Here is a 13,321-nt window from a genome sequence, read left to right as displayed (position 1 = left end):
TTTTGTGATTTATTTACCTGAATGATTGAGTATGCATCAAGACGTTTGAATTCAAAATACATCTTAAGCCGTTACATGCAGAATACCTTTCCTTGTCTCAGTGTTTCTGATTCCAGCTCTCCCCCATTGCATTACAAATATCTATAATCTTTTACAGTGAGGCTGGAATAATAGAAAACGTCCCTGAGTGGGCTCGAACCACCAACCTTTCAGTTAACAGCCGAACGCGCTAACCGATTGCGCCACAGAGACGACATGGTGTAGGGTTGATTGTTTCCCTTCCCCCCTTGTTGAGAGCACACGCAGCAATACTGTGGCAAAGCCGCATATTGTCTCTGGCGCAATCGGTTTTCGCGTTCGGCTGCTAAACGAAAGGTTGGTGGTTCGAACCCACTCAGGGACGATGGCTGCTCCCTTTATTTGATGCTTTTTTGACAAGACAAGCAAAAACGGGAAAATAAAAATGGAGGAACTCCACAAGCGCTCAAGTGAGGGGGTGGGCAGCAGCAGAAAGGGAAGGCAGGAGACTGCAGTTTCTCTGTAATTACCTTTCAAATTTAAAACTGGCAACTCACACTGGACAGTAAAAGCAGAAATATAGTATTTCTGTAATTTTAGAGTAATTTTCTATATTGTGAATAACGTTTTACAAGGGGGAAAGGGTGGGGGTCCAGAAATTACTGCAAAGGTTTGTAAAGTTGCATTAACCCAAAGACATGAAGAAAAAGAAAGAAAAAACAACAAAAAAAAAATTTGTCGTCCCTGGGTGGGCTCGAACCACCAACCTTTCGGTTAACAGCCGAACGCGCTAACCGATTGCGCCACAGAGACCACATGGAAAACATCAGGGAGTTACTAATTTTGAAAGTTACAAGGGGTAGTATATAGCTTTTTAAAAAAAAAATTTTTTTCAAACATGGAAGGCAGATCATGTGGTCACTGAAGAAAATAATTTCAGGTGATGACACATGGGATTAAAAATGTTGCGCCCAACGTGGGGCTCGAACCCACGACCCTGAGATTAAGAGTCTCATGCTCTACCGACTGAGCTAGCCGGGCTGATGAACACTGGCTAGTGCAATCGGCCTGTAATTATCCAAACAGCTCACTTTTGCAGCTTTGTCTTTCATAACTGGTACCAGTAAAATACACAGCATTGAGTCTGGTAATATGCCATGAATCATAAACCCAGTGAAACAGAGTGCTAAAAGAGGAGCATGTTTTAAATGTTCTGCAGTGATGTGATCCAAACCAGAGGATTTATTATCAGACAACCTATGAATGGCTTCATATACTTCATGTGTCCTTACACTTATTGTGTCATTACTCATGTCAAGATTGTCCTCATATGGATCACTTTTTATACAGTTAAACAACGCACTGTAATGCTGTCTCCATAATGCTGCAATGTTATCTGCCCCAGAAACACCTTCAACAGTTGATGGTAGAGATGGTTTACAGTTATTAAGAGCTTTCACCTCTTTCCAAAAATCTGCCATATTATTACACAACAATAGTTTAAGTTTGGCCGGCAGCTGTGATGTTTGAAGACATATCTTTTAATAAAACTAAGTTAAAGCAAGCGATGTAATGTGTATCTGCAATAAAAACACATCTTCAGAGTCAGGGACAGAACTTCATTTAGAGTTTGCCCATGCGCAGAAAGCACTGCCAGATGGCGCTATCCGCTACAGTAAACCCCGAGGATGAAAGAGGAGACTGGGAGTGTTTTACAGCCAGCTTTGACTGTCACTCTTTTGCAGCACATAGAGTAGAGAGGAACGTTTCTGCTTTTGCACCACCGCCTTTTTCGCTTTTGTAAAATATAGACTTGGAAGCGCAACACCCGCAGCCGCACCACGTGACCAAATGCGGAAATCATCCGACTGAGGAAAGTAGAACCGGAGGCGAGAGGTGAGGGTTTGGTGCCCGCCTGATTTTCAGAGAGGCTTTTGCTGCTGCTGCTGCTACGTGTTTCGGAGAAGGTTTCCACTTAACCCCACGGTTAAATGTACGACTTCCGTATGGTGTGAGTAAAGGTAAGCAACAAGGAAGCAAAACAAAAGAAAGCCCCGACCGTTTGTGAAACGCGGTAACTTTTTAAGAGGAACGCAACAAACCACCTGGCTGGTTGGCTGGATGAGAAGGGAGTCTTTGTGTAGACAGATGTGCAATTGTAGTAATTGTCGATGCTGCACGCTTTACTCACTGTGACGACTGTGTGATAATTCTAGTGTTACTACAAAGAAGTGGACCAGAGAAACTAACAGAGCCCTTTATTTGTGACCTCACCTTTGCACATTTAGCTCCTAATGCTTCATGTTTTGTGTAAAAGTCATTCTTGCTTTTTCTCCCACTTGTACTTTCTTTGTTGCTCTGCAGAAAAAGCTCGGGGAAAAACCAGCATGGCTGTGGCTGAATTTGGGTGTAAGAGTTTTAATGGTCTGCATTTAAAGCTGTATTCATAAAGCAACATAAAATTCATCAGCACAAATTTAGATGCAAGTGGTGCCTTTAAAAGCGATTAAATGAGACTTGACAGAGTCTTTGAAAGCTTCTGAGTTAAAAAAAAAAGAGTAGTCCTTTGAATAACTCGTACAAACACATAAAAGCTTAAGAAAATATCACTCACTGCCAGCTAAGCTGTCTCATATTTCAAATACCAATGTGGATTTGGCAAAAACAAAAACAAAACCAGTACCTAGATGTTCCCTAAATCAAGCGTACATTCACTTCATAATTCATGCATCAGTGTAATTTTGTGCTGTGGTGGCTTCCACGTGCAGCAAAAAGTGTGAGAGAGGTCCACAACTTCGGTCACGTAATAGTGTAGTCAGGACATGCTAACTATAAATATGTTATGGTTCCCGTTGCTGCCAGTTTGTTCCTGTTTTACAGGGAGCAAATCACCTCCTTAAAATAACAAGTACCTGTTGCTGCTCTCTGTGGCATCTGCAGTTTTAATTTATGGGCCGTGGTGCAGAGCTGTGACAGCATTGACGGTGACAAAGCCTGGCTGGGCTTAGTGGTTTAAATGAGGGGTCATGCATATAAATGAGGTTTGCCCTTTGAAGAAACAAGGCCTTGCAATTTCACAGGTTGAGTCAGTGTGGAAATACAGCAGCAGGTGATGAGCCACAAAATTAAAACTGCTGAAGCAAATGGCATTGATTTATGTTATTGCAAGACAGTCTTTTGCAGGGAAAGTCTGGGGTTCATATGGATGTTACTTAATACCTACTAGGGCTGTGCGATATGACCAAAATCTCATATCCCGATATTAAGACATCTATGGTACGATATAAATCACAAAAATCTAACATTTTCTGTAAATTCTGTGAATCTCGGGCAGCTCGACTTGCGTGAAGTGTTTCCAGCTGCGCGTCATGTACCTGGAGTCGATTGTTTTAACTGATGTATGAAACTATACATTTTTAGACATAAGTTGTAATGGCTGCCGTTTTCTTTGTGAGTATTTATTACATGGCGTGCTGCGGGGAAAGGCCTGTTCTAACGTTTGAGTCTAAGTGTAACACTTCCAGCTCTTCAAAAATCACAGACGCTCAGAAAGATTGGCTTTTCACGATTTATTCCTGCAGAAGACATAAAACACACTCAACAGGTGTCTTCTGATGGTACAGCAATTGTAGCTCCCTCACAGTGCAAACGCGCGCTGTCTTAACAGACTTACAATTAACCTTTTAATAAAGAAAAGGTGGAAAGTAATAATTTCTCTCATTTTACACTCTGTCATACTGAGCTTGTATACAAAAGAAATCTTATGACTAATAAAATACATTTCACAATCGTATAAAACAGAATAACAGGATAACATAAGTATCACCAACTAAACATTTCCCTCTAGTGGTCAAATTAACAATAGCGCATTACATCTTCACTTGCTTGTGCTTTACAGACAAAATGGCTGTTAACAAGCTCACGTACCTGCAGAAGACATAAAACACACTCAACAGGTGTCTTCTGATGGTACAGCAATTGTAGCTCCTACAATGTAAAACAACATCACAAAAAGCACAGAAAAACGGTACATCCAAACACATTTCCTGCTATGCGCAGCAACCACTAGGGGGCTGACAAAGACCAACTGCCAAAGAGCATAAATACGGCAGAAACACTATTTAACAGCAACCCGCCTTTGTTTCAGTTACACAGAAACTTTCTAACATCAATATGAACCTATATACATCGACATGTACAACTTATGTAACAACATTCACACCAGAAACCATAAAAATGCCAGAGCCTTTCATTACAGGACTTACCCTCACAGTGCAAACGCGCGCTGTGAGAAGCGGAAGCCTTAGCAGCTTCTAAACGTTAGAGTGAGATCCGGTTTCTGGGTTTTCAAAATAAAATACAATAAAAAAAATGATAAAATTCACACTTAAAATGATAATTAAGAACAGGTAAGTGCATGTTTTTCATATGTATTTTTAACTCCGTTACACTCACCCCCACTGAATTTTATCAAATTTGAGCCTCAGGTACCCACACTAGTATGCACCAACCAGCCAGAGGTCAAAAATCACAGACACCAACTAAACGTATCCCTAAGGATGAAGTGGGATGGGAGCAGCGCCAAACTCCCAACCCAGCAACTGGCAGCAGGGTGCCCGAAATACACCCTACTAATAACCCCTTACAAGGTGTGTACCATGGCTCAACAGAAAGGAAAAAAAAAACAAAAGCAAAAATGTAGAGTACATAACAGCAAGTACAAATCCCATCATTCAGGTAGGCATATAAACAGAACATTTAGTTAGAGAAGGATGGGATCAAGGACTTGCAAACTGACTTCACATCAAACCTGTCACGAACCACGACTTGATTTGACATTGTCTGGATCAGTCTATTCACAGGTTTGACAAGTCGCCCAAGTCTGGTTCTGATCTGGGAACCATTCCCGGTTTGGCTATAGTCAACCACTGGGGACTGAGCAGCAATGGCAGGAGCAACTACATCCACCACTACGTCAGGTGTAGTAGAGCATACTTGTACACCCTCCCCACAGCTCGTAGCAATATTGACCTCCTGGGACGCCATGCTAGAACCGGTTTGGTCAAAGTCCACTTCAACAGACAAGGCCGATGCGGCTGGCAAGACTGAATCCACGCTTGAAACATCAGTAACATCTCCCTGAGACCGGCTGTACTCCGTCAACTGCGACACCCATGCAACTGTCCTCTCTCCAGGGTCCAAAGGTTCAGAGATAACCTCCGGGTCAGCTGTCCCACCCATGGCATTGGGTGAGCGGTTACCATGAGCACCAACACAGCTCACAGCAGGGGCATTCAAATCCCCCTCCCCAGACGCAGCCCCATCATCATCTTCAGGCGCCGTGTTTACATCCCACGTAGAGGAGACGTGATCCGAGGTTCCAGCATCATCCTCCAGGGGCAGGAAATTCGCCACCAACAGCAGATTCCGGTGGACCACTCTCTCTCGTCCGAAAACAGAATCACAGATCTTGAAAGTGTGAGTATCGTGGTTCACATCGATCACGGTGTAGACCGTTTACTCCCACCGATCAGCAACCTTCTTCTTTCCCCTCTCTTTCCTGTTAGCAACCAGGACTCTGTCACCAACCTCAATCCTGGAACCCTTCACTCTCCTGTTATAGAGTTGCGAGTGACGACGCTTCTCCTGCGTAGCTCGGGCACGTGCAATGACCATTGCTTCCTTCACATCTTCCCTGAGGGAAACCACATACATGTCATAACAGGTAACAGCTGGATCGCTCAGGACAGAGCGGAACAGAATGTCAACAGGCAACCGGGGCGTGCGACCAAACATTAGGTAAAAGGGTGCAAATCCAGTTGTCTCATGTGCGGTGCAGTTGTACATGAACGTCAGAGTCTGTAGGCGACGTGGCCAGTCCACTTTCGAGTCTGGTGGTAGGGCACGAATCATTCCACCCAGAGTCCGGATGAAGCGCTCCACACTGCCGTTCCCCATCGGGTGGTAAGGTGTCGTGTGTGTCTTCTTCACACCAGAGACTCTGAGGAGCTCACTTATCAATTGGCTCTCAAAATTAGCACCCTGGTCGCTGTGTATCCTTTCCGGAAACCCGAATACACAGAAGTACCTGTCCCAGAGAAGCCTTGCAACCTGTTTAGCCGACTGGTCCTTGCATGGGAAGGCCTGCGCCCAGCCAGTGAAGTGGTCTGTGATGACCAAGACGTCGACGGACTTGTTGTGTGAGGCCTCAGCCGACCAAAAGTCGATGCAGACCAACTCCAACGGTCTGGACGAGGACACGCTGACCAAAGGAGCACGCCCCTCTGGTTCGATAGTCTTACTGACTACACAGCGCTGGCATCCCCGTACATGGTCTCTCACATCACGCCCAAGGTTCAACCAGAAAAATCTCTTTCTAGCCAGGTCTAAACTCCTGAACTGGCCCTGGTGACCGGCATCATCATGGATCCCTAGGAGGACCTCAGCCTTCAACGAGTCGGGAACCACGAACTGCAGTCGTCTGTTACCTGATATCTGGTCTCTGGAGACTCTGTACAACATGCCGTTGTTGAGGACCAGCTTCTCCCAGTGGCTCAGGTATCTTTTAACAAGGACTGGGTCCCCTACCCGCTCTCTCCTCGAGGGTCTCCTGTGTCTCTCAACGTAGAAGACGACGCGGGAAAGCACTGCATCCTGCAGCTGTGCGTCCCTAAGTTCTCTCTCTGAATGGGCAGGTAAGGCCTCCAGACCGGGGGACACCATCTGTGGCAGGTGATGTAAAGCCTCTATTGCTCTCCCTCTTGGGCCGACATCCCACTCGACATGTGACTGCAAAACAGCTGTGACAGCATCTTCAGCCAGAACCAAGGGATGCAGACTCTGCGTGCCTTGGGACATGATGGAAGCTCCACCACCGGATCCACCATTCACCTTGCAGTCGGTGGACCACCGAAACGCCCCCTGGATTGATGCATGTGAAACATCTTTTGCCTCATTAAGGAAGTCTGCATATCTCTCAGCCAGCAGTCTGTCACTTACATTATCCTTCACAAAAGGCAATCGGCTCAGGGCATCTGCCACAACGTTCTGACGGCCTGGGACATATTTAATGTCAAAGTCATAGCTTGCAAGTTTAGCCACCCAGCGTTGTTCACAACAGTCCAGCTTTGGCTTGGTTAAAATGTGGGTCAAGGGGTTGTTATCAGTCCAGACGGTGAACTTGTGACCTTTGAGCCAATGACTGAACTTGTCGCAGACCGACCACTTTAACGCCAGAAACTCCAACCTGTGTGCTGGATAGTTTCTTTGAGACTGAGACAGGGATTTGCTGGCAAAAGCAATCTGTCTGGGCTTAGTTCCACCGTCCTGGATTTGAGCCAACACTGCTCCAATGCCATCCAGTGATGCGTCTGTCGAAAGCAAGAAGGGGCGAGAGAAGTCTGGGTGAGCCAAAACGACTGTATTTAACATCAAGCTCTTGAGCTTCTCAAAAGCCTCCTCTTCTCTGGATGTCCAATCCAAAGCACTCAACTTCCTGCATGGCCGCCTCACCTTAGTTGTTCCCTTGCCCTTCTTCACAGCGCCTCTCAGGAGCTCAAACAGAGGTCTGGCAACAGCAGAGTACATGGGGACAAAGTGTTGGTAGTAATTAATCATCCCCAAAAATGATCTGACTTTTCGTTGGGAAGGAGTCACTCCATCAGTGTCCATGACGTCCACGCTCCTCATGTTCGCGATAACTTCGACTTTGGATGGGTCTGTTGATACCCCATTTTGATCGATGATGTGACCGAGGAACTTCACGGATTTCCTCAGGAAGAAGCACTTTCTGGGGGCCAGCTTCAAGTTATGCCCGCGCAGCCTCTCAAACACCATTTCCAGGCGCTGCAAGGCAGTGTCCTCGTCTGGAGCAAACACCAGGAGATCGTCCAGGTAACACAACAGGCTCAAATAATTCTGGTCACCAAAGATGCTGGTCATCATGCGCATGAAGCTCGCAGGGCTGTTGCACAGTCCCTGCGGCAGCCGATTATACTCATATAGACCCATGGGCATGGTGAAGGCAGAATATTTCCTGTCATCTTCATGCAGCATCATGTTGTAGAAGCCAGATGTCAAGTCCATGGTACTGAACAGGCTGTTTCCCCCCAAAGCAGCCAGACAATCTGCTTGATGTGGAAGAGGATGGGCATCCTTCAGGGTTCTCTTGTTGAGCCACCGGAAATCGTTGCAAATGCGTAGATCGCCATTCTTCTTCCACACGAGCACCAATGGTGATGCATACTCACTGGTCGATTTCCTGATGATGTCCCTCTCCTCCATCTCAGTCAACACTTGTCTCAGCTTCTGGTACTGGCTTGGGGGTACACGCCTGTAGGGAAGTCTGAAAGGTCTGTTATCTGAGAGGCGGATGCGATGCACAAAGTTTTTGGCTTCCCCACAGTCGAGATGATGGCGGGAAAAGACATCCTCGTACTGCAAAACCAGGTCAGCCATCCTCTCTTTACACTGTCCCGATGTCTCACAGGACTCTATGTCAACATCACCAAGCCCAACAAGTTTGAGTTTCTCCGTCATGGAGGTGGGCGTGACTTGTGGCGACATGGCCGACTGATGGCTGCTAGCCAGAGTTGTCTCCTGGAGCGCTGAAGCATCAAAGTCCTCAAGCGCCACACAGGAGTACACATCTGCTAGTTTGGCGTTACGTCGCAGATGTACAGGCTGCTCAGACACATTGATCAGTTTCAATGGGACCCATCTATCACCCCACAAGGGAGTAACCAATCTAGCAACCAAAATCCCTCTGGGTGCTGAGCGGGATGACGAGGGCTCTGTCATCACTGTACTGCCAGGGGAGACATTGATGTTCTTTGGTAGTTTTCCCCATACCAGATATTCGCGACCCGGTTCAAGGGACACAGCTGAGTTACACCTAACCGTGCCCACTTTGTCCGGGACGTCCGAATCTTTCCACGGGGTCAAACCAGAAAGCATAGACAGAAAGTTTTCAGTCTCAAGGTTGGTCTTAGAGCAATTACTGGAGACCGTGTTCCAGTAGGGCTCACAACGTTTAGACTGGTGTAATATGTGCTTAATGACGTTCGTCCCCAGTATCAGGTCATCAAGCTGCCCTTGAACCACCAGGATGGGAACTATCATTTTGCAGCCATACACCTCCATCTCCACATTGAGGGCATACTTAGGCTTCACACGTAGTCCTCCACACCCAACTAGAGTCACATCCACTTTGATAACGTCTTGATCAGATATCAGTCCAGACTCACGCAGCGTCACCTCGGCTGCTTCATTCATGCTGCAGGCCATGGATCCACTGTCCAGCATACCACCCATTTTCAAAAGCCCACCGAAAGTGACCGGAGTGTAGAAAAGACTGTCACTATTGCCGACTTTGTGAACGTTTTGAAAAATAACTTCAGAATCTTTGCATTTTTGTCTTGCCTCTTCATACACTGACTCCGCATCACAGGTATCGACAGTTTGGGAGTTTCCTGTAAGACCTGCACTGCCTCCCACCGAATACAGGTCGGCTAGTTTCCCTCCGGCTGGACCTGGGTAGACGTAATAGCCGGGCAGGACAACTGAACGTGGCCAGGAGCAAAGCATGAAAAGCACAGTTTATCAGATAGGCAGTGTGATGCTGTGGTATGTCTTGGATCACTGCAGACTCTGCAGGCATCCTCCCTCCTCCGTCTATTTCGCGAGAACTGATTAAACGCCCCTCTCCTTGGTGTCTGAGTGTTGTGGTGCTGCATTCTCTCCATCATGGCCTGAAACATATCCACCATCTGACCCATGAGCCTTTCCTCTGACTGTTGAAGATTTTGACTCACCGCAGTCAAAGGGGAGAAACTCGGACTTTCGATAAGGGGCTCTCGTGTTGCAGCGGTGGAGGGGAACGAGTCCACCAACCCCTGAAAACCTGAGGATGGGGGCGAGAAGCTTCGGGAGCATCCCTCCGGCACAGCAGCTGCAGGTGAGGCGTTCGGGTGCACGGCGGTGATCGTAGAATTACAGCCCTTCAACGGTGCAGCGCCGCTGGCTCTACCATTAGCTCTCACCTCCCTTTGATAATCATCAATCCTTTGTTGTACGTCTCGAGCAGTCCACTCATGGACAGGCTTGCACTTGAAGACATAAGACAACTCGGGGTCAGGACAATGTTTCACAAACATACATGCTACTTCATGGGTTAAAGGGGTCGCTGTCTGCCCCTGTCTGCGTAGCCCCTCTATGGCTAGTTCAGCAGCCTTGTTCAGTCTTATCCAATAATCTACTGGGTTTTCACCTCTGGTAGGGAGTGTTGCATAGAAGTCAGCAAGAGGGAGGCACGACGAAGAATCACTGAAATAATGGCGAAGGACACCAAAGATCAGATCAGGTTTCTGTTTGACATCAAGACCTGGGTCACTACGAAGAGCCACTCTGACCACATCTCTGGCCTTCCCCATTAAGTGGCTAATAATTTCATCAGCCTGGCCATGAATGGGGACCTCTTGCTTCCATAGATAGGTTGTTGCCATGTCAATCCAGTCCTGAACCGAACATCTGTCTGTGCCATCACCCCTAAAAACTTGAAGCTCCCTATTGGGCTTAACATGGACAGTTACATGCGGTACATCTCGAGCGGTACTGTTACATTGCTCAGTTTGAGTCTTAGAGTCACCAGTCAGATTCACAACGCCAGCTGACAACAGTTTAGTAACAATGGATTCACCTATCTGGGCTCCTATTTGCTCAACCATGTCAGTAAAACTGTGTACAGCATCACTGTCTCTAATTGGAGTGGAAACCTGGGGCTTATCACCCATACCCCTACCGATGGGAATAAAACTCGGGCTTTGGCCTAGCCCAGTGTCACTGCTCACAGGACCAAACTGTGTGACATTACTGGCGTCAACTGCATGAACTAGTCCGGCACCTCTACCCTTATGTAGTACTGGAGTGACAAATTTATCCATCGTCAAGTCACACACTTAAGATGATAACTGCATGTGCACCCCGTTAGGGAGAGAAAAAATAAAAAAATAAAAAATAAAATAGGTAGATAAAAATAAGAAAAATAACAGTATAATAGCAGCAAAACGAGGGAAAGAAAAAAAATTATAATAATAATGTCCAAATAATTTGAACGTATAACCACACGTTGTATATCAAAACACAGACACTTTCACCCTTGTCTTATTTCAATCACATCCCTCACCTTTTTGTTTGTTTTTGGGTTTTTTTTTTTTGTCTAAACTCACTTGGTTACAACAACCCACATTCAACTTGTGAACAGCAGGGGAGCAGAACAGCAGCCACGGCGATGAGCATCAAGCTGATCTGAAGATCCGAATGGTCACGGCACCAGTGTAACACTTCCAGCTCTTCAAAAATCACAGACGCTCAGAAAGATTGGCTTTTCACGATTTATTCCTGCAGAAGACATAAAACACACTCAACAGGTGTCTTCTGATGGTACAGCAATTGTAGCTCCCTCACAGTGCAAACGCGCGCTGTCTTAACAGACTTACAATTAACCTTTTAATAAAGAAAAGGTGGAAAGTAATAATTTCTCTCATTTTACACTCTGTCATACTGAGCTTGTATACAAAAGAAATCTTATGACTAATAAAATACATTTCACAATCGTATAAAACAGAATAACAGGATAACATAAGTATCACCAACTAAACATTTCCCTCTAGTGGTCAAATTAACAATAGCGCATTACATCTTCACTTGCTTGTGCTTTACAGACAAAATGGCTGTTAACAAGCTCACGTACCTGCAGAAGACATAAAACACACTCAACAGGTGTCTTCTGATGGTACAGCAATTGTAGCTCCTACAATGTAAAACAACATCACAAAAAGCACAGAAAAACGGTACATCCAAACACATTTCCTGCTATGCGCAGCAACCACTAGGGGGCTGACAAAGACTAACTGCCAAAGAGCATAAATACGGCAGAAACACTATTTAACAGCAACCCGCCTTTGTTTCAGTTACACAGAAACTTTCTAACATCAATATGAACCTATATACATCGACATGTACAACTTATGTAACAACATTCACACCAGAAACCATAAAAATGCCAGAGCCTTTCATTACAGGACTTACCCTCACAGTGCAAACGCGCGCTGTGAGAAGCGGAAGCCTTAGCAGCTTCTAAACGTTAGAGTGAGATCCGGTTTCTGGGTTTTCAAAATAAAATACAATAAAAAAAATGATAAAATTCACACTTAAAATGATAATTAAGAACAGGTAAGTGCATGTTTTTCATATGTATTTTTAACTCCGTTACATAAGGTTTATTTTTTAGCACCTGACGGCTCTTTTTTGCTTCTCATCCGTAAACACTGCATCTTTCACATGATTCAGTTTATTTTGAAAAGTCTCAACAGGATCTTGAGCTTTATTGTGAAAGGCTTATGTGGAACAAGCGGACACGCGGTGGTTTTACCGTCGTTGTTGCTAACGACAACGCATAAAAACAAACGCTTGTCTGTTTGTAGTGTGGTTATATTAAATGTAAGAGAAAGAGGGAATGTTAAGAAATTAATATAGCCACTACAGTGACCATCAAAATAATGAAAAAATATTGCCGTAAACAGTTTATTTTGCGACACCACGAAACAAACAATAGCGTAAAATGAAACGATAGACATCATTATATCGAACAGCCCTAACACCTACCTAAACATTGCTGTAGACCACCCACATGTTTACTGCTGCGAATATTGTCAGTATTTAGTAACTTTGTGTAATTAACAGTGACATTTGTTTTCTTAGCCCCACCTGCCATGAATGCGTGACATTGTATAGCATTGCATTGTCCTACTTGCCTTGCTTAGAAACACATTCATAAAGAATCCAGTACCCCCAAGTTTTAAGCAAATAGCAGTAACTCTTTAGTAGCTCTCTTTGAAATCCCAGCGTATTGCAGAAGAAAAAGATCATGTAATTTATTGCAACCTGGGATCTGTTTTTGCAGGTTTTAACAAAATGACTGTGAGCATAACAAAATTATATACTAGTCAAATTAAAACTTGTGAACTTTGTGACTGCATAATAGTGAAGTGAAACAGTGCAAGGAATGCAGTATTAGTCATATGGTCTGACAGGTTGTGACCAAGCCAACAGTTTAGCCACATATCTGAAACTTGTCACAGCAGGATGTCCTCAATAATAATAAACAGTAATAAAAAAAAAAAAAAAAAATAATAAACAGGATGCCCTTAATAAACAACAGTCTTACAGCAGGTTAAAGAATAATCTGACCATTCACATTTTTTTCCCTGTGCTTTGTTTAAAACCTGCCCAGTTGTGTTCCACC

General features: G+C 45.0%; 1 protein-coding gene and 3 non-coding genes across 5 annotated transcripts in view; 1 reads left to right on the top strand and 3 right to left on the bottom strand.

The window, feature by feature from the left end:
* Positions 1-178: 178 nt before the first annotated feature.
* Positions 179-252, bottom strand: trnan-guu (transfer RNA asparagine (anticodon GUU)). The gene has a single exon. It is a non-coding gene; the product is annotated as a tRNA-Asn (tRNA).
* Positions 253-757: 505 nt separating this feature from the next.
* On the bottom strand, positions 758-831 carry trnan-guu (transfer RNA asparagine (anticodon GUU)). Its single transcript has one exon. It is a non-coding gene; the product is annotated as a tRNA-Asn (tRNA).
* Positions 832-986: 155 nt separating this feature from the next.
* Positions 987-1,059, bottom strand: trnak-cuu (transfer RNA lysine (anticodon CUU)). Its single transcript has one exon. It is a non-coding gene; the product is annotated as a tRNA-Lys (tRNA).
* Positions 1,060-1,733: 674 nt separating this feature from the next.
* adisspb (adipose secreted signaling protein b) overlaps positions 1,734-13,321 on the top strand; it is a 56,366-nt gene continuing 44,778 nt past the window's right edge. Inside the window, exon 1 of one of the 2 annotated variants that reach the window (XM_085451019.1) lies at positions 1,734-1,914. The gene's annotated coding sequence lies outside the window, so the exon portion shown is untranslated. Of the gene's footprint in view, positions 2,040-13,321 lie in introns of both variants that reach the window. The other variant, XM_085451018.1, reaches the window with a different exon arrangement.

This window comes from Copadichromis virginalis, linkage group LG3, assembly GCF_057382275.1.
Source record: "Copadichromis virginalis isolate Kocher_CV1m ecotype Utaka linkage group LG3, C_Virginalis_male_GT1.1, whole genome shotgun sequence".
Taxonomy (NCBI): domain Eukaryota; kingdom Metazoa; phylum Chordata; class Actinopteri; order Cichliformes; family Cichlidae; genus Copadichromis; species Copadichromis virginalis.
This window is presented reverse-complemented; position numbering and strand designations above follow the sequence as displayed.